Source organism: Canis aureus, chromosome 14 (assembly GCF_053574225.1).
Source record: "Canis aureus isolate CA01 chromosome 14, VMU_Caureus_v.1.0, whole genome shotgun sequence".
Lineage (NCBI taxonomy): Eukaryota > Metazoa > Chordata > Mammalia > Carnivora > Canidae > Canis > Canis aureus.
This window is the reverse complement of record NC_135624.1, coordinates 3,928,790-3,949,551: the sequence shown is the minus strand read 5'-3', so window position 1 is coordinate 3,949,551 and position 20,762 is coordinate 3,928,790. Positions and strand designations below refer to the sequence as shown.

The window sequence follows — 20,762 nt, the reverse complement described above, 5'->3', positions numbered from 1 at the left end:
AGAGTAAGCTACTGAAATTTATTCTCAAGACAGATAAGGAAAGTTCTTTGATTTAAACCATGGTTGGATTCTTTGCAATTTTTTTTTCTTTTATATAAAAAGATGTGAAAAGGTAGTTAGGGGGAAGTAAAGTTGAAGATTCAAGTTAAAATGCTAGGGTTACAAAGTGCTTTCACACAAATGAAAAGTGAAGGTAAGAAAGCAATTATTTCCTAGGGGAAAGTGTTGCTATGAATAAATGGACCATCAGTCAGAAGGTAGTTTATTAGGGAATGAAAAAGCAACAGTAAAAGGACAAGGATATAGGAGAGTAAAGGAGAAGGTATTCATAGATTCCTTAGCATGAAAAGCCCATATCAGCTTGTAGCATCAGTAGCCCCGACCTTAGACCAGAAATTGGGAATGCAGATAAACAGCTGGGAAGTATCAGCTCTTGGAATTGAGTTGTGTGGAACAAAACAACAGACCAGGTAAGTAGATAGGAGGATATGACAAAAATCATGAAAATATTGAGAAGAGATGTGGGCTTCGTTTTATGTCTGTATTACTAATTTATATGTCCTTGGAATCAGAATTCTTCTGTGCTTATTATTGGAGAGATTCACAAGTGGGCAGCTGGAGTTTTTTTTGAGAAGATGACCTGAGAACTGTTAGAAAACAAAGGCAGCAGCTCAGGCCTACTACCTGGGGGAGGCTCCCAACTTCAGAGGCAGGCTAGGGGAGGAGGTTTTAAGTTGATTAAAGGGAAAGAAAAGAATGAAGCAAACATGAGCATCTTTTTGCATAATGACTTGGTCCATACAGTGTATCTGTACTCCTTTTGGTTTTTCTTGGCTAATTGGGAGTGGCACCAACTCTGTTAGAATTGATTTAGGCCCTGTGGATGGCAATGGTCATTTGGCTGTTCTTTCCTGAAGAGAGGGAGGGCGTATGACAGTAATACCTGGAGCAGTTCCTGGTGAGCAAACCTCAGTTGCACATTATTAAAACAGGCGATAAACTCAGTCTTTAGTCAACCTGAGGCAAAGATTAATTTATCTTCTGTTCTTTAAGGGCCTGAGATATAGCATATATTAGTACTTAAGAATTTGTTAGAAATGTAAAGAAAAAGGTAAACCTAAACACAGCTAGGTTGAAGTTTGTTTTTCTGAAGTAATGCTCATTCCAGAAGTGTGTATCAATAAAGCTTTAATAATATAAGGTTTAAGTTGGATTATAAGGGGGTGAAAAGTGCTTTGAATTTAATTTTCCTGGCTTCAGAGAAGCCTGTGTTGAACTAAAGGTACTGTCACTCTAGGCAGGTGATCCTATATTAGTGGCTCTCAGAAATTTTTTTAAAAAGTATTGATGGTGAAACCCAGTACATACTCACATACATACAAAACTAAAACAGAAGTTTCATACAGTGTACCATGTGGGTTGTTTTTGGTATTTTTCTATTTTCTGTTATGTTCTGTTTCATCAAAAAACTACTAGTCATGATCCACCAAATTATTTTCATGACCTACTAATGGGTTGTGATCTGCAGCTTAAAAAAAAAACATTGGCATATGTAGTAGTACCAGTCAAAAAACTGACTTCATTTCAGACTCTATCCTGGTACTTCAGAGCTCAGTGATGGCTTTGCCAGAGGTATCCAGACTTGTATAAGGGTAACTACTTCTACATGCAGTATGTTGGAGGTGAAAGAGAGAAAGGAAGCTATTATTTAAAAGCTATGTTATTTTGAACACTTTATATAGGTCCCAGTTGAAATATGGGAAAATGGAAAATGTTGATCCTTGATGTCTGAAGTTCACAAAAGAATATGTAATAGATAGAGGTTGCTATGAGGCAAAAAGGCTCATGTGCCTTTTGGTGTAGAATGACCCTGTGCAAAGCTGTAATTATGATTGCATCAATTTCTTTCCCTACCAGCTCCACTCTTTCAGTACCAAAGGTCTCTAGGTTTTTCTGCTAATGAGAAAATTTACACTATCTGATAGAAACTATCTTTTTTATTTGTCCCAAGCCTCTTTTTTGTTGTAATTTTATTTGAATTGCCTCATATGTTAGGATTATTATAATTTCAATTCTTAGCTCTTAGAACAGATTCTGTATTTGAAATGTCTCATTACGACTGTTTTTTCCAGAAAGTCTAAAATTGAATAAATGAAAGTAACAAATAGGTAAATAGACATGTATGAATATTAAAAATAGATTCATCATTTGCATGCTATGAATTGGTACAAATTACCTTGAACTTCTTAAAAGTATATTAAAGGCTGTATCTTACAAAGTGTAGCAAAATGAGAATTATGGAAAACTTAAAATTGCTGATAATTAATATAGGTCTACATGTGATAGTATATGTGGGTTCTAAATTAGTCTGTAAATTTTTATAGGATATCAGACATTTTAGTAGAGAGATCAAATAGAGTAATATTTTCAGATAGTTCCAGATATCTTGATATAAATGTTAGTGTCATGGTATACACACAATAGTCTTAGAAAATTGGGGGAAATTGTTGAGCATATGTGATTCCAAGGATGAGGTATTTTTTATATTCAAAGTATAGAATGTTACTCTCTGTCCAGATCATTTTTCATTTTTAGGAGTTTTGATTTTCTAAAATCCTGGTACCTAGAGTTCTATAGTTGGAAAGGAATGCAAGTTAAAATTATTTTTGTAATTTGGGTGCGCCTTTTAAATGTTTGAGGAAAAAATGAATTAAAGATAATAGGCAGCTAATTTCCGTGACTCTTTCTCTCTGGGGCCGGATGATCTCTCCTGAGTCTGTCGAGTTGCCCCAGTCTCCCGTTTCTTTCTAAAAACTGGCTTTCTAAACATAAGAAACTGTTAACGTTAGAGAACAAATGGAGTTGATGAAGGGAGGTGGGTGGGGGATGGGCTAAATGGGGGATGGGCATTGAGGAGGGCATTTGTTATGTTGAGTACTGGGTGTTGTATGTAAGTGTGAAACCAGTATTACACTGTGTTAACTAACTAGAATTTAAAAAAAATTGGAAGGAAAAAACTGGCTTTCTTTACTCACTGATCATTGCTTGTGACAGAAATTGGATGTCAACCTGAGTTCATTCATTCGCTCATTTATTTATATATTCAGTAATTATTAATTAACTGCCTTTCAAATGCTAGATGCTGGGTACATTGTTGAACGAAGTAGTTGAGATCTTTTACCTCACAGAACATACACTCTAGTTGGAGCTTGAACTATGAAGGATAGAAGTAGCACATACTGATAGAGAAAAATGATGGAATCTGTTTCATAAGGCAGTTGGACAGAGCTTCTCTGAGAAGGTAGTACTAAAGCTGTGACATGGGATTGAGAAGTTATCCTTGTGAGTAGCTGGAAAGACTATTCCAGGCAGAGGGAAAGTTATGAGAAAGCCTGGAGATCAGAGAGAGTTTGGTGTGTGGGAGGAATTGAAATGAGGCCACTGTGGCTGGATTGTAAAATGGGAGAAAGTGGTTGGAGATGAGGTCAGGGAGATGGGCAGGGATTCAATGATGCAGGCCACGGAAAGGAATTTGGATGTGAAAGTGCAGTAAGCTGTCATTAAATGGCTTTAAACAGAATTACAAGCAGCTTATGTTTTTAAAAGATCACTCTAGTTGCTCTGGGTAGAAGAGATTGTAGAGGGTTAAGAATAAAAGCAGCAGAATAAATTGGAAGACCATGGCAATCGTTCATGATTAGATGGTGGAGTCAATGGAGATGGAGAAAAGTGTGGATAGATTTAAGTTGTATTTTGGAGTTAGAAATGAAGGACTTGCTGATAGACTAGATGTGGTGATTAAGGAAGAAAGCATCAATTTTGGCTCCTAGGTTTTATGTTTGAATGACTTTGGGGTGGAGGAAGACTGGGAGACGAACAGGTTTGGGTATCTCATGTTCTCTTTCTTAAAATTGTCCAAATTCCAGGAAAGTGAATCTGTTAGGCCCCAAATGTGATATTAGGTGGTTCCCTTAGAAGAGGAAGTGGGAAAGGAGGGAATGTTGGACACTGACTCCTTTTTTTAACCTCTCATTTTCACTGCATTAGTCTAGAGAATGGGAATCATACAAAGCCTTTATTAGGTGTTTGCAACGTTCAGGTGTCTTGATAACCTATTACAAAATATTTTAATTGCAAAATAAAACATCAGTAAGAAACGAATGATTAATGTTAAGACAGACATCTTTGTAATGACCAGTTGGGTTAAGGAATGGAACTGCTGCCCTCCCTTGTTAGTGCTCCATCCAAATCATAGCTGCCTTTCCCCATAAGTAACCCTTATACAGACTTTTATATTAATAACCTAAATGTGCATTGCTAGACACTGTAGCTTAGTCTTGCCAATTAAAGAATAATTTTTGTAGGAAATGTCACTTTTAATTTTTATGCTAGTTCTTCCTCCCTTTATCCTGTTGAAGAGTGCAGGCTGTTGGTAGTTTCCCACTATTTGCTGATTGCTTACCCAAGGTGCATTCTTTTTTTTTTTTTCCAAGGTGCATTCTATGCGTTGTTTTGCCCTACATATTTTCTGCAAACAAGTAACTGGATCCAGAGACTGACAGGCTCAATTTTGATTCTTTAGGCAAACCTGTTACAGGTGGTATTTGGCAAGACTGTATTAGTCACTTAGTGTCTGGTTGCCTTTCTTTTTTTAGTGATGTTAGCAGCTCTTGGTGGTTAGGCTTATTTCTGTTAATTTATTGGATGTTGCAAAATGGTGAAATTCTAAATCATTTTGTTTTCATTTGTTAGTTGGAATGCTTTTATAGAATCACTTCCCTTATCTTTTGTTTGATTATGCAGTGGTATAGTTTATGAAAGAAAGACTGGATAAATGCTTGATTCTTCCCTTTTATGTACCTGTTTGCAAGAGAATGAATTAGTTCCCTATTTTTCTTCAGAGAGCACCAGTTCTGTTTTTTCTTTTTAAGTGCCATTATGAGCTAATGGATTCATACATATTAGATGGATTTTAATCTTTTGCAGTTACTATTGCTGAAGCTCAAAGTGACCCCCATCTTTTGGTCAGTGGGAGTCCCTCCAGGGACAACATGTCTCGTAGTTTCCTTATTGTCTGCTGTGACAAGATATTCAGGGCTTATCATATCCACTTCCTGTCCTGGATCTGGAATCAACCATTTCTCCTAGAAGTAGTATTTTCTTTCTGTCAGAAATGGTGTTTCAAGACCCCATCCTGGGTAGTAGTATGGTTAGTGCCGCTCTGATTTTAAATAGTATTTTTTCATTGATAGGAGAACTGACTCATTCTTTCCAGCTGTGGGATACTGTATCAAAAAAACATGATGGTGGGGAGGCCCCTTCTCTTCCTACCCCCTGCCTCCCTTGGCATAGCTGCCCCTGGCTAGGGGCAGGGCCTCAAGGGTCTGGGCTGGGCATCCACGGTCACTGCCTCAGCCCAAAGGCTGTGCCTTTGACATTAAAATAAAAGTCCATCCAGTTAAAAAAAAAAAAAAAAAAAAAGTGATGGCACTGGCAGTTTTGAGCTTCTTCCTCTGCAGATATCTCTACCATATCTTTATGTTTCTAAGTTTAAGTCAGAAATTGGGTGTGTATAGACAAATTCCATGGTAGAGACTATTCTAAGTGGACTTTTACCTTCACATTCTCCTTCACTTAGGTTACCCTTTGACCCTGTGTTATCCTAATATCCAGCCTCACTTCTTTCCTACCTCTGAATGTTTCAAGTGACCTAGTTTCTCCTTTTCTTAAAGAAGATACAGAAAATAAAAGAATCTAAGATAAAAAACCTCACTAGTGATAAGATTAGATTTCAGACCTAATTTTTTAAGGTAGACCTTTTAGCTTGCTTTGTCTTACATACATAAAAGTATATCTGTGCACAGACAAAATTCAAGAGCATCTTGAGTCTGCTTTATAAATCCAATCCTGACTGCAGTATCAATTGCAAAATGAAATATATCCAGATAATGCCATATGTTATTCCTTTTTAGTTTTGATATTAACCTCTCATTAAGTTTTATTATACTTTCAACTAAATAATATATTTGTCTCAGTGACATGATTGATACTTTACATTTGATGTTATGTCATGTAACTTTAGAAAGAATTAGTTTTAGTGTAATTACTTACTATATTAATTACTTACTGCATTGGGTTGTACTGAATGTGAATTAGTCCGTCATCTTGCAGTTAAACAGCAGCCAGTAACCATTTTCCATTGATCAGCTATTCAAACATTTTTAGTAATTGATGAAATTTGTATCATAGAGAAATGATTGCTCTGCATAAAATATATAGTTCATGTAATTTCTTTTTTTTTTTTTTTTTTTTAAGATTTTATTTATTTATTTATGAGAGAGAGAAAGAGGCAGAGACACAGGCAGAGGGAGAAGCAGGCTCCATGCAGGGAGCCCGATGTGGGACTCGATCCAGGCACTCCAGGATCACGCCGTGGGCTGAAGGCGGCGCCAAACCGCGGAGCCACCAGGGCTGCCCAGTTCATGCAATTTCTAAGAATTATAAGAAATAAGGGTTAAATTGAACAATGGAATCTCATAAAATTCCAGTGGAGATTAAAAATATATGAACTAATTAACTCTTGAGAGGAAACTATTTTGACGATTTTTCTTCTGCCAGTAGAGTGAGTTTTCCTTCTATGAGCTTGATTCTCATTCAAGGTTTTGTGTTTTTTTTTTCCTAATGGAAGAGAATTCAGGGGATGCCTAGGTGGGTCATTCAGTTAAGCATAAGCATCTGTCTTTGGCTCAGGCCCTGATGGAGCCCCACTGCCTGCCTCTCTGCTCAGCAGGAAGCCTGCCTTCCTCTCTGCCTGCAGCTAGGCCTGCTTGTGCACCTGTGCACCTGTGCGCGCGTGTGCGCGCTCTCTCTCTCTCTCTTTCTCTGTCCCTCTCCCTCTCTCTCTCTCCCTGTCTCTCTGTGTCAAATAAAATCTTAAAAATAGAGAATTCACGTACTAGGCAAATGATAAAGACAATGGGGATTCTTCCTTCTATAGAGTCTTAGCACTTGATTAGATAGCTTTAATTAATATTCACAAAAAACTCATATGATTTCAAAGAGCCTGCTAAAATGGTGATATGGTTATACTTTGTATTCAGCATCATTGGGAAGTATGGTGTATCATGTAATGGATTTTCTAAATAAATGAAGTAAACTTTAAGCATTGTATTTTTATTTATTTATTTATTTATTTTTTAAATTTTTTTTTAATTAATTTATTTATGATAGTCATCAGAGAGCGAGAGAGAGAGAGAGAGAGAGAGAGAGAGGCAGAGACACAGGCAGAGGGAGAAGCAGGCTCCATGCACCGGGAGCCCGACGTGGGATTCGATCCCGGGTCTCCAGGATCGCGCCCTGGGCCAAAGGCAGGCGCTAAACCGCTGCGCCACCCAGGGATCCCCAAGCATTGTATTTTTAAAATATTTTACAAACATTTTTATGCAGCCAGTTTTGAGGGAGATCATTCCAAAATGAAGGCCTTGACCCAATCTTCTGAAATTGACAAAGAAAGCAATTAATCTTCTTGATTTTTTTGTTGTAAAAGTAGTCATAGAAACAGTTCATAGAACTGTTCATAGCTTTAGTTCATAGAAACAGTCAAGTGTGCTCTTTTAGCATATTTGAAGCTTTGTTTCTGTATCCATGTGGCTGTTTTTTCCCTAAACCTAGTCTTGTCTTTTACTGTTATCTGTCATTCTTATTACTATGTCCTTCTCTAAACTGCTACTTATCTTAAAAATAATTATCTGACCTGAGAGTAGCTATTCCTTTCTGAAAGTAAAGTATATTTGCTTACCAGAGGTCTTTTTCTCTTCTGGATTCATAGTACATCTTGAAATGATCTTTTGACTAAAAGGAAGAACATTATATACAGTGATAGGGAGAAAAAATTATTTCAAACTTCCGTAAGTTTCTAAGTTTTCATATGAAAATAACCAAAGTTTTTGCCTCAAAAAAGGAACAGGATTTTACCTTAAGCCCATGGAATTCCCAAGCAAAGAAAAATTTCTATCATTTTGGAATATTGGATTTTGAGGACTTGTATCATTTATTTCTTTTTAAGATTTTATTTACTTGACATAGAGAGTGAGAAAGAGAGCACAAGTGATATGGGAGGGGGGCGAGGCAGAGGGAGAGGGACAAGCAGGCTGAGCAAAGAGTCCAATGTGGGACTCTATCCCAGGGACCCTGGGATCATGACCTGAGCTGAAAGCAGACGTTTAACTGACTGAGCCACCCAAGCTCCCTGACTCATGGTAATATTGAAGTTATACCTGTACAAATACAGTAACATTACACTTATAGCTGTTTTTTTTTTTTTAATTTCAATGGGTAAAGTATTTAGGCTGTTTATCTTTCTTATAATGATCATATTTTTCCCCTATTAAATACAGTTGGGATTTAAAAAAAATTATTTTTATTTCAAAAAAACCCAAAACCAAATTGGTAAAAATACTCCCAATTTAAAAAAGCAAAAATGTTTTCATAAATCTTCATAATCTTCTTAATTTGTTTACGAAGAACCACAGGGAAGTACTGAGAAATGGCTTCATATGTGCTGTTACTGTGTAATCACACTGTACTGAGAAATCAAGCAAAATAGTTCCCATTTGTGCAGATGGCTGAACATAGCCATTGTCTTTACAGCCCTCATCTCTATTTATGAAAGCCTATAAAAATTAAGCAGAAGTCAGAGTACAGAGCTCATTGAATGATGCACTTGTTAATATTGTCAGTTTAAACTTTCCCTGAAGTTACACTTTGATTAATGTAGATACACCTTTATGTATTTATGTTTGGGATTAATGCAGTTAATTCTAGTGTTCTAGGGATGGGAGTGAGGAGTTTCGAGTGTACAAAGAGTAAATCCTCATATTTTATCTTCACATTTTGAGATGTAGGGAAATAAATGAGGAATAAAATATATGGGTAAGCCTAGTTTTAAAATGTAGGTAGTGTCTTTGGCACAAATCATGGTAGATTTTTCTGTATGGCAGGTACATGGGTCCTTGGCAAATTTCATATGTAAATAGCCTCTTGTTCCAATTGAGGTTAAGTGAAGAGATTCTTAGAAAATAAAAGTGAAAGACTCTAAAGGGTGAAAGGAGGAGAAAAATCTCAGCTTCTTTTCTTTTAAAGCTCTTTGCCAGGAAATTATAATTTTAGAGTACATTTGGGCAAAGAGCCCAATTTGAGAGGAAATGGTATGATAGAGCTGAAAAATAAGACTACTTTTAAAAAGTCTTCTATTCTAAAACATTTGTTTTCTTAGATGGATTTCATCTTATTCTAGTGACAATAGTTAACTAAACCCTCATAAATTTTAAAACAGTTTTATAAAAAGTAAATATTCTATGAGATCATCAAATCACATCTATTTTATTATCAAAACAGTGGTACTTACAGTGAAACAGTGAAAAGCCAGAGCTTTAAAGTCAGTTGGACCTTGTCTTATCTTTGCCATTTACTCATTGCAATGATGAGCAAGTTAGCTTTCTAAGTCTCTGTGGACTCACTTACAAAACGGATGTGGTAATAGTACCTTTTCTTTGGGTTTTGTGAAGATTAGAAGAAATCGTGATTGGAAACCATTTGTCTCTGAAGACATTTTCTAAGGTGTTTCAAAGATGTATCTGTCACTTTTTTTGAAGTGACACATCTTTTGAAGAAACACATAGCTTTCCAAAGAGATAAAAGGGCAACTTTCACTTGGATACATATGTTCTAGTTGAGTTTAAAAAAAAATCGGTTGTATTACTTTAGAACTAAACACCTAAATATTTACAAAATGTTTGGCCTTCAAAAAAAAGGGAGTAGAAAAAAATGATGATTGAATTTTATTAGTTTGAGGTAAAATGTACTTTCTGTGGTTGAAGTAGAAAAGATATTTGCTTTTGTGAATTCAAGACAGAGTCATGAATATTTTAGAAAATATTAGTTAGGGCTAATATTGAGACTGACATTTGCTTAATAATGGAATGTTGAGAGACTGAAGAATGAAAACCTTTCATGTGTTTATTTATTTATTTAATTTTTTTATTCGTGAGAGACAGAGAGAGGCAGAGACACAGGCAGAGGGAGAAGCAGGCTCCATGCAGGGAGCCTGACGTGGGACCCGATCCCGGGTCTCCAGGATCATACCCTGGGCTAAGGGCGGTGCTAGACTGCTGAGCCACCCGGGCTGCCCCTTTCATGTGTTTTAAAGATGTTTTACTTTTCTAATAATGTTCAAGATGAGACTACTAGGATTGAAGAAGAGAACATTATTTTATTTTATTGTTTAAAGATTTATTTATTTTATTTTATTTTATTTTTTTTTCCTTACCAAATGAATTTTTTTTTTAAATTTATTTTTTATTGGTGTTCAATTTACTAACATACAGAATAACACCCAGTGCCCGACACCCATTCACTCCCACCCCCCGCCCTCCTCCCCTTCTACTGTGGAAGGAGCCTTGGTGTCCAACGAAAGATTTATTTATTTTAAAGAGAGAGAGAGAAAGAGAGAGAGCATGAGGGGTTAGGGAGTAGCAGAGGCAGAGGGAGAGAGAATCTTAAGCATACTCCACACTGAGCGAGGAGCCGCATGTGGTACTCAGTCTCATGACACTGAGATCACGACCTGAGCTGAAACCAAGAGTTGCAGAGTTGGAAGTTCTTTTCTTCTGCTGCATTTGCACTCTGACCACATCCTCTTCTCCATCATTAATTCCCCAAGAGATCTAGAAGTCATATCCTAATTATTCTTGACTAGGTAGCTAGGAGTAGCAATGTAGAAAGCCTTCATTTGTGTTTCTCTTTTAAAGTTTTTGGCCAAAACATACCTCCCAAGTAAAAAGTGGGCAAAGGACTTGAATAGACATTTCCCCAAAGAAGATCTACAAATGGACAGTAAATCCACGAAAAGAAGCTCAGCATCACTCATCATTAGGGAAACGCAAATCAGAACCACAATAAATTAATGTCATACTGTTTAGGATGGCTATTTTATATATATATATATATATATATATATACACACACACACACACACACGATATATATATTATATATATCATATATATAAATATATTTCCAGAAAATAAGTGTTGTCTCAGCTTCTTTTCCTTTAAAAGCAGAAAATAATTGTTGTTTAGGATGTATAGCAATTGGAATCCTTGTACATTGGAATGTAAAGTAGTATAGTCACTGTGAAAAATGGTATGACGGTTCCTCAAAAAATGAAACATAAAATTACCATATGATCCAGCAATTCCACTTCTAGGTATATATCCAAAAGAATTGAAGGCAGGGACCAAAAAGATACCTGTACACCAGAGTTTATTTTCAGCATTATTCACAATAGCCAAAAGGTTGAAGTAATCCAAGTGTCCACTGATAGATGAATGGATAGGCAAAATGTGGTTCTGGTATATTATTCAGCCTTAAGAGGAATGAAATTGGGATACATTCAACATACAACAGGGATGAATCTTAAAAACATGCTAAATGAAAGAGGCCAGACATAAGACAAATACTGTATGATTCCATTTATATGATAAACATAGAGTAATTGAGTTCATCGAGACAGAAAGTAGAATAGTGGTGGTTAGGGGACTATGGGAGGGGAAAATGGGAAGTTGTTGAATGCATGAAGAGTTTTTTGGGATGATGAAAAATCCTGAAGGTGAGTAGTAGTGATGATTGCCTAACAGTGTGAGTATACTTAATGCCACTTAATTGTACACTTATAAATAATAAAATAGTAGGGGTGTGCCTGGTGGTTTAGGCAGTTAAGCGTCTGACTCTTGGTTTCAGCTCAGGTCATGATCTCAGGGTCGTGAGATGGAGTCCTGGGTTGAGTTCCATGCTCAGCATGGAGTCTGCTTGAGATTCTTGCTCTCCCTCTTTCTCTGCCTCTCCCCCACATTCGTGCTTGTTCCCTTTCTCTCAAATAAGTAAATAAAATCTTTAATAATATAGTTAAAATAATAAAGTTTATGTTATAAAACATAGTAAAATAAACCTTTAGCCAATCATAAGCAGTGGGCTGTGATTCTGTGATATCTGCCTTCTTTCTTCTGAAGTTTGTCTCTTCAAAGCTGAAGAGATGTCATTAGCAGAAGTTACACCTGTCAACAAACTTGTAAACTCCTGCTCCAAAGCTGGAAACAGAGAAAAGAAAGGAAGAGGATGAAATATAGTCTTGTCTTTTCTTCCTTTCCTTTCCTTTCCTTTCCTTTCCTTTCCTTTCCTTTCCTTTCCTTTCCTTTCCTTTCCTTTCCTTTCCTTTCCTTTCCTTTCTTTTTTTCTGCCTTTTTATGACTCCTGTTTCTTGCATGAAAATAGTTAATAGACTTTCAGAAAAGGCTGTACCTCCTTACTAGCTTCAGAGCTCCAGTCCCTTAAATTTGTACTTTCTTTTTTTTTTTTTTTGTTCTACCTTCATATTTTCATATACTATTACACAGATGATTTCATCTACTTTGCAGAGAAGATTGAAATTCTATGACTGGCAGGCAGAAGACCTTACCTTATGTAGGTTCATCTTAATTTCATTTGGTGAGTGTTGCTACATAATTTTTACTTGTATTATAGAAATCAGTTTCCTCTCTAACTTTCATGTAACTTTTGAATACATCCCTTCTTATAGTTTTATAACTTTATTCCTGTAGTCATATTTTTGTTTCCCAATTCTAGAATCTTTAAAATCTCTATTTGTAAGGCTTCATTCTGTTGAAACATGCTCAGGCTTTATCTATCTAATGATTACAGGTTTTTAGACATTGCTTGGTGAGATCAGAAACCCTTTTTCTGTTTTCATCCCTCTTCCATGTTTCTTTAAGCTTTCTTTTTCTCTGGCTTTCTGGTTTTTCTATTGCTTCTGTTTCTCTGCTTTATGTGCCGTTCTTTCCAATTCATAATGGACACTGACCTTGCATTTTCTGTTTTCTATCTTCCTCCTCTCTTTTTATGTAGTTATTTCCTTGGTGAGTTTATTCACTCTTAGGCTTCAACTTTGATCGAAATGACACACAAATACACACTTTTGAGAATCAGTCTTTTGTGCTCAGTCTTATTCAGTATTTTGAATCTACTAAGTAACATTTGACTACCTTTGCTGGCTCCTCAAAAGCAGTATGTTCAAACAGAATCCCTACCTTCCATCTAACCTCTCTACTGGTTAGTGATGTCACTCTTTTGCCAGTTTGCATTTGGTGTGTGTGTCTTCCTTCTGCTTGGCTTCCTGTATTAGTTACTCTGTTCCTTAGGTACTTTAAGACCAAAAGGAAGAGAGATACACAGATTATCTTCAGTAATAGAATTTTATTGCAAGGATACTCAGGAAATGTGCATGGGGTAGCAGAGGAAGGTGCCTAGTCAACTGCTTGCCCCGTATGAGATTCAGTGTCTCTAATACTGAATTGTGGAATAGGCTCCATTAATAAAGGAAATAGCAGCTTAGAGTCAGTTGGAAGAATGACATGAGCTCCTATGGCCTTGGTTATCTTTGTTCACATAGCATTTACACTTTCTGAAATCTAAGGTTAATTGGGTCATTTTGCAACCATGAGATTTGGAATATCCCTATGGGCCATTTCAGCCCTTGTATGGATACTTTTGGCCTCTAGATCAGCTTCTAGCTACATGTACTTTTTACTGCTGGATGATAAGGCTGATTTATTTATTTATTTATTTGCTTTCATCTTTATTTATTTTTATTTATTTTTATTGGAGTTCAATTTGCCAGCATATAGCATATCACCCAGTGTTCATCCTGTCAAGTGCCCCCCCCTCAGTGCCCGTCACCCAGTCACCACAACCCCTTGCCCACCTCCCTTTCCAATACCCTTTGTTCGTTTCCCAGAGTTAGGAGTCTCTCATGTCCTGTCACCCTCACTGATATTTCCCACTCATATTCTCTCCTTTTCCCTTTATTCCCTTTCACTATTTTTTATATTTCCCAAATGAATGAGACCATGTAATGTTTGTCCTTCTCCAATTGACTTATTTCACTCAGCATAATACCCTCCAGTTCCATCCATGTCGAAGCAAATGGTGGGTATTTGTCGTTTTCTAACGACTGAGTAATATTCCATTGTATACATATACTTCAGCTTCTTTATCTACTCATCTTTCGATGGACACTGAGGGTCCTTCCACAGTTTGCCTATTGTGGACATTGCTGCTATAAACATTGGGGTGCAGGTGTTCTGGTGTTTCACTGCATCTGTATCTTTGGGGTAAATCCCCAGCAGTGCAGTTGCTGGGCCACAGGGCAGTTCTATTTTTAACTCTTTGAGGAACCTCCACACAGTTTTCCAGAGTGGCTGCACCAGTTCACATTCCCACCAACAGTGAAAGGGGGTTCCCCTTTCTCCACATCCTCTCCAACATTTGTGGTTTCCTGCCTTGTTAATTTTCCCCGTTCTCACTGGTGTGAGGTGGTTTCTCAGTGGGTTTTGATTTGTATTCCCCTCATGGCAAGTGATGCAGAGCATTGTCTCATGTGCTTGTTGGCCATGTGTAGGTCTTCTTTGGTGAAATTTCTGTTCATGTCTTTTGCCCATTTCATGACTGGATTGTTTCTTTGCTGTTGAGTTTCATAAATTCTTTATAGATCTTGGATACCCTTTATCTGATACGTCATTTGCAAATATCTTCTCCCATTCTGTAGGTTGTCTTTTAGTTTTGTTGACTGTTTCTTTTGCTGTGCAGAAGCCTTTTATCTTAATTAAGTCCCAATAATTCATTTTTGCTTTTGTTTCCCTTGCCTTCATAGATGTATCTTGCAAGAAGTTGCTGTGGCCAAGTTCAAAAAGGGTGTTGCCTGTGTTCTTCTCTAGGATTTTGATGGATTCTTGTCTCACATTTAGATCTTTCATCTATTTTGAGTTTATCTTTGTGTATGGTATAAGAGAATGGTCTAACTTCATTCTTCTGCATGTGGATGTCCAATTTTCCCAGCACCATTTATTGAAGAGACTCTCTTTTTCCAGTGGATAGTCTTTCCTGCTTTGTCGAATATTAGTTGACCATAGAGTTGAGGGCCCATTTCTGGATTCTCTGTTCTGTTCCATTGATCTATGTGTCTGTTTTTGTGGATAAGACTGATTTAATTTGAAGTAGCATATGATGAACTGTAACAACTTACAAAGGAAGAGAGATTTTTCTTTGTGATGGCACTGTGTGAGTCACTGGCATTTTGAAGTTTCATAGGGTCTCTAGTAGTTAGCAAATTTGTTTTTTCATTTGTTTATTCATTTATTTATTGAAGAAAAGTGTGTTAAACAGTAGTGTGTGAGATTCTGTTTTAGGTACTTACTGGAGATAGGCTAAATGAGACATGGTCTGTACCTTCATGGAATTACTGTTTTAGCTCTAGTGATCAGCTCATACAATAAATAAATAGTGAGGGATCCCTGGGTGGTGCAGCGGTTTGGCGCCTGCCTTCGGCCCAGGGCACGATCCTGGAGACCCGGGATCGAATCCCACGTCGGGCTCCCGGTGCATGGAGCCTGCTTCTCCCTCTGCCTGTGTCTCTGCCTCTCTCTCTCTCTCTCTCTGTGACTATCATAAATAAATAAAAATTAAAAAAAAAATAAAATAAATAGTGAAAGGAATAATGACTCAGTGTGCTAAGTGCTATGGGGCCATATTTGACAGTGAGATTAGTTCTCTGTGTTTGGGTGGATAGGTGGGTAAGGACAGTGGTAGAGGACAGAGGATTCTCTCTGCAGACATCCCAGAGAAGACTTCTGACTGTATCTTTAAAGAAGTAGTTAACTGACAAGGTCATGTAAGAGAGAATGGACATATAGAAGTATTACCTATATCTTGCATTACATACAAAAAACTATACAAAATCTGCCTTTTTAGTACAGTGATCATGTGATTTTTAAAAACTGTGTGATGTGAAAATTCAGGACCTTCAAGGTATAGTCCCACTGTGGCTAGAGTGTAGGTTATGGAAATTAGGTGATTGAGAGGATCAGCTAGATCCTCTTGTATCCTTTTATCTTGTATTTAGGAGAAATGATGATTCTTTCAGAATTTCTCTTGAATTCATTCTTTCCTGTCATTTCTGTTGTTAACTTTTTAAGCCCAGACCACATTTCTGGATTGCAAGAAACAAAACCATGCCCTAGTTTTACAGTTTTTTTTTTTTTAAAGATTTATTTATTTATGATAGAGAGAGAGGGGGAGAGAGAGAGAGAGAGAGAGAGAGAGAGGCAGAGACACAGGCAGAGGGAGAAGCAGGCTCCATGCCGGGAGCCTGACGCGGGACTCGATCCTGGGACTCCAGAATCACGCCCCGGGCCAAAGGCAGGTGCGAAACCGCTGAGCCACCCAGGGATTCCCCCTAGTTTTACAGTTTTTTAGTTCTCTTCTCCATTATGGAATTTGGCTTGTAGGACATTTAGAAGACTGGGAAGAAATCTCTGGAGGAAGAGCATGTTGTTGAACTTACACAGTTAGCAGTATTCTACTGTTACCACAATCACCATAATATACTTCAGAACTTCATTTCTTTGGCTCCCCTGTACCACATTTCCTAAAACATAATTTAAATTAATATTCGCCTAGACCATCTATCATCTCCTATAATATGGTATGGTGATTTGGAATTTAAGCACAAAAAGAGCTAAAAGTTTATCCATTTCATCTCCTGAGTGCATAGGATAGCTTTGGGAAAAACAAAGAATCTGCTAAGTCCTGTTCTAGGAATCATAGTTTAGTGGCTATAATAGCATTTCAGAGTAGAAATAACTAATTGATTTGAAGATAAGAAATTCCTGGGATCATTTACAAAAGAAAATCCCCCTTAAAACATGAGACTGATGTATGATACTTGATGTAGTAGTAGATGGAAACTAATGAGTGTGTTTTGGCATATGCTACCTTCCTAACAGTAGACAGTAGAGATACCATGTCTTGGACAGACCTTGGTTTGATTTTGTTTTGCTATTTATTGGCCAAGCGACTGGGGAAGTCACTTAACCCTTAGTTTTCTTATTCAAAAGCTGAGGATATTTTGGCAGCTACCAAAAAGGTCATTACAGAGATTAAATGAGGAAATGCTTGTTAAGTGCTTATCACAAGGCCAATGAGGGCTGTAATAAATGTTAACTACCTTTATTATTACATTCATTTAGCTCTTATGTATTTGCTTTTCATACTATATTAGAAGTTCTGGGTTGCCAAGGGCTATATCTTAACTTTCTTTGAATTACCCCAGCATGTAGCTTACTGTCTACAGATTGAGTAAGTGGATATGAAATGAATATAAATGGGTGAAGTTTTAAATTTTTAATATTTTTAAAGTTTTTGTACCCATGTTGAAGATTCATTTTAGAAAATTTAATTTTGGGGGGATGCTGGATGGTACAATCAGTTAAGCAACCAACTCTTGGTTTTGGCTCAGGTCGTGATTTTGGGGTTGTAGGATACAGCCCCACATCTGGCTCTGCAGTGAGCATGGAGTCAGCTTGAGATTTTCTCTCTCCTCTCTCCCACCTCCCCCTCATGCTGTCTCTCTCTCTCTCTCTCTCTCTCTCAAATAAGTAAATTAATCTTTAAAGTTTAGTTTTCCTAAAGATAGTATTTCCTAAACAGTTGCAAAATTCACTCACAAGAATAGGACTGATTAACAGATACTGATTTTACTAGTTCTGATTACCTTGGTCAGTTTATTAATTCAGCCTATGGAAGATGCCTTTCTTTTCTTTTCTTTTCTTTTCTTTTCTTTTTTTTAACTTATTTATTCATGAGACATAGAGAGAGAGGAGCAGAGACATAGGCAGAGGGAGAAGCAGGCTCCCCATGGGGAGCTCGATGTGGGACTCAATCCCGGGACCCCGGGGATCACACACTGCCTTTCTTTTCAATTATAAAATGATGTTATGAAATACATTTCATGAAACAATTATAGAGTCATGAAAAATTTTAATTTTCTTATAAGATACAATTTTTAAAGTTTCCCCAATTACATAAAAAAGTGAATATTTTAGAAACCTTATGAAACAAAAGCATAAGGAGAGCCACCCCCGAAAAAAAGCCTTGCTGCTTGGAATCCTAAAATATTTACATGCAACAAATAGTTGAATTCCTGTTATGTCCTAGGCACAGTTTTTGGTGCTGGGGATATAGCAGTGAACAAAACAAAGTTTACTAGTAGTTTGGTGTCTATGTGTGTGTGTTTGTGTGTGTGTATGCAGATACACTTATGCTTAAAAGAAAACATGAAAATGGTTTAATTCTGTGTACATTATTTTGTAGCCTGCACTTTTTTCTTTTAGCAATATATTGTTCACTTGTTTTATGTCAGTGAGATTTTTTTACACTATGCTTTTTTTAAAAAAAGACTTTATTTGAGAAAGAGAGACAGCAAGAGTGGGTGAGGGGCAAAGGGATAATCATGATAATCTCATGAATAGATGTTCTATAATTAAACTAATATATATTTAAGCATTTAATTTACTTCTAGATTTTGTTATAACTTACAATGAATATACATTTTTTTTTTGTTTCCAAGACCAATTGCAGTTCATTTAATTCCTACCATTTACTCTTTAATTTTTTTTTTTTAATTATGGAAAACTTTAAACACAGTTTTGTAAAGAGGAAAGAAAAAACCTCTGTGTACCCATACCCAGTTTGACAATACATCTGGCCAATCTTGCATAATTTATATTTCCATACATACCCCAACTCTGTAAAATTTTGAGGTAATCTCAGATATCATAGCATTCTTTTTTTTTTTTTTTTAAGATTTTATTTATTTGAGAGAGTGTGAGTGAGAGCAGGGTGTGGGGAGGAGCAGAGGGAGAGGGACAAGCATACTCACACTGAGCACAGAGCTTGACACAGGGCTCAATCCCAGGACCCTGAGATCATAACTTGAGCTTTGAAATCAAGAGTTAGACACTCGACCCACTGAGCCACCCAGGTGCCCTTCATAGCATTCTTAACTATTTCAGCATGCATCTTTAAAAGCTAAGAATAGTAAACCGTAAATCAGCATAATACCCTTATCTGAGATGTAATTTTAATTGTAACTTACTCTTGAAATGATAAAATGTTGAGGAGAGTTTGGAAAAAACTGAGATTAGTCTATATAGAATGATTCCTCCACCTCCCTTTGAAGGGGTAGAAAACTTTGTGTTGGGACCTTGGAAAAAATATTAACAAATTCTTACACTGAACAGGAAACACAAAAATGAGATAAACAAGCTTATGGATGGGAGTGAGGTTTAAGTGGGCATTTAAATACTGAATTAAATACTGAAGTTGGTTGTAGCTTAAAAAAAAAGGAGAGAATTCTGTCTGAAAACAATGTGGAAGAAGACTGCTTTTCCTCACAGTATTAGCAATGGCAGTATAATAGATTATGTTCTCTCCTGCTTTTTGAGATAGAAGGTCAAATGACAGGAAGGCCAGATTGTATTATCCACTTTTTTTTTAAACGAAAACAGTAGACAATTTTATTTTCACATTTCATAATACAAATGATATTTTCTCTTTTGATACAAAAATACAAAAAGTATTTTCTCTTTGATAAGAAGGGGGAGCAAGTTTTCCTTGTCATGTTGGTAGAAAACACCCAGAGTCTCAGCACCATGGGTCCCTGGTGAAGTAAAACAAGTAATATAAAATGGACATAAAGGGGATCCTGTCTCTTCTTATCTGTGTGGTCCAGTCATTCCTGGCTAAGGGGCACCATCATGAGATGGGCAGGAGGTCTCATCATTGGGGGCCCAGGCATCATTGGCATGTGGCCTCCCATAGATGGCCTTTTTCCAGGAGCAGGTGCCACTGGCATCATCCCAGGAGGAGGAGGGCCCTCCATAGGGGGTGCCAGCATCATACTAGGACGTGGAGGACCTGGGAGACTGGGAGAAAGTGGAATCATTGCCCCTGCAGAAGAAGGAGCAGAGGTATCTTCCCTTGTTGAATCGCAGGGGTTGTTTTGTCGATCAGGCTCTGAGCTTGCTCTTTCATCCATTTCTGATAGTAGTCTTTCACATTATCTTTATGTTTCCCTCCACTGCATTGTGTGTTTCTCCCAGATTGAGAGTCATGGGTGAGATGTGTCACAGTAGTCACAATAAAGCTTAGGCATGTTGCTCTGCAGGCCATTGACCACTCTGTCCCACACCACCCGGAAATGACAGCCACTTACTTGTTTTAAAAAGACAGTTCTGGGGTATGGCTGCATAAGTATGTAATAAACCCTACCTATCCAGTTCCATAAGAGAAATATCTTGTGGGGACTTCTTCACAAAATTCCCTAGTGCCTGGGAGAATTTGAGCTCTAAAGACACTAGTTAAGAATTTTTTGGGACCTCTGGTTAAAAACATATAGTTATGATGAAATTCTGAGGTATTAAAAACCACAGTATATCAAGTATAGATGAAATTATGCTAATTATATTGTGTTTGCCAAGGCAGTGAAATAGGAAAATGTGTATGTGTATATGTATTTTAAATTGGCTTTTAATTAAGAGCTTTTTTTTTTAAGCTGTAAGGGTTTTCAAAGCAGACAATATAAAAATTATTTAAAATTAAACCATAATTGAAGTGATTAATTTTCATTTAAAACACCAGAAATTGAAAGAGGAAATAGAAACAAACAACATGAAACAGGAATTAACTTACCAAAATAAATCATGTGCTTTCACTTGACAGACACTCCAGAGACCCTCTTTTTGCCTGTTACATTAGTAACATTTCAGTTGTTCAACATGTTGAGAAAATGAGACCTGTGAACTCATAGAAAA

At 36.9% G+C, this 20,762-nt stretch overlaps 1 protein-coding gene and 1 pseudogene across 6 annotated transcripts in view; one reads left to right on the top strand and one right to left on the bottom strand.

Moving 5' to 3' along the window:
* The window catches only part of STK3 (serine/threonine kinase 3), a 378,723-nt gene that overhangs the window by 106,815 nt on the left and 251,146 nt on the right, over positions 1-20,762 (top strand). The gene's annotated exons all lie outside the window — the stretch shown is intronic.
* LOC144282816 (U1 small nuclear ribonucleoprotein C pseudogene) lies at positions 19,665-20,104 on the bottom strand (annotated as a pseudogene).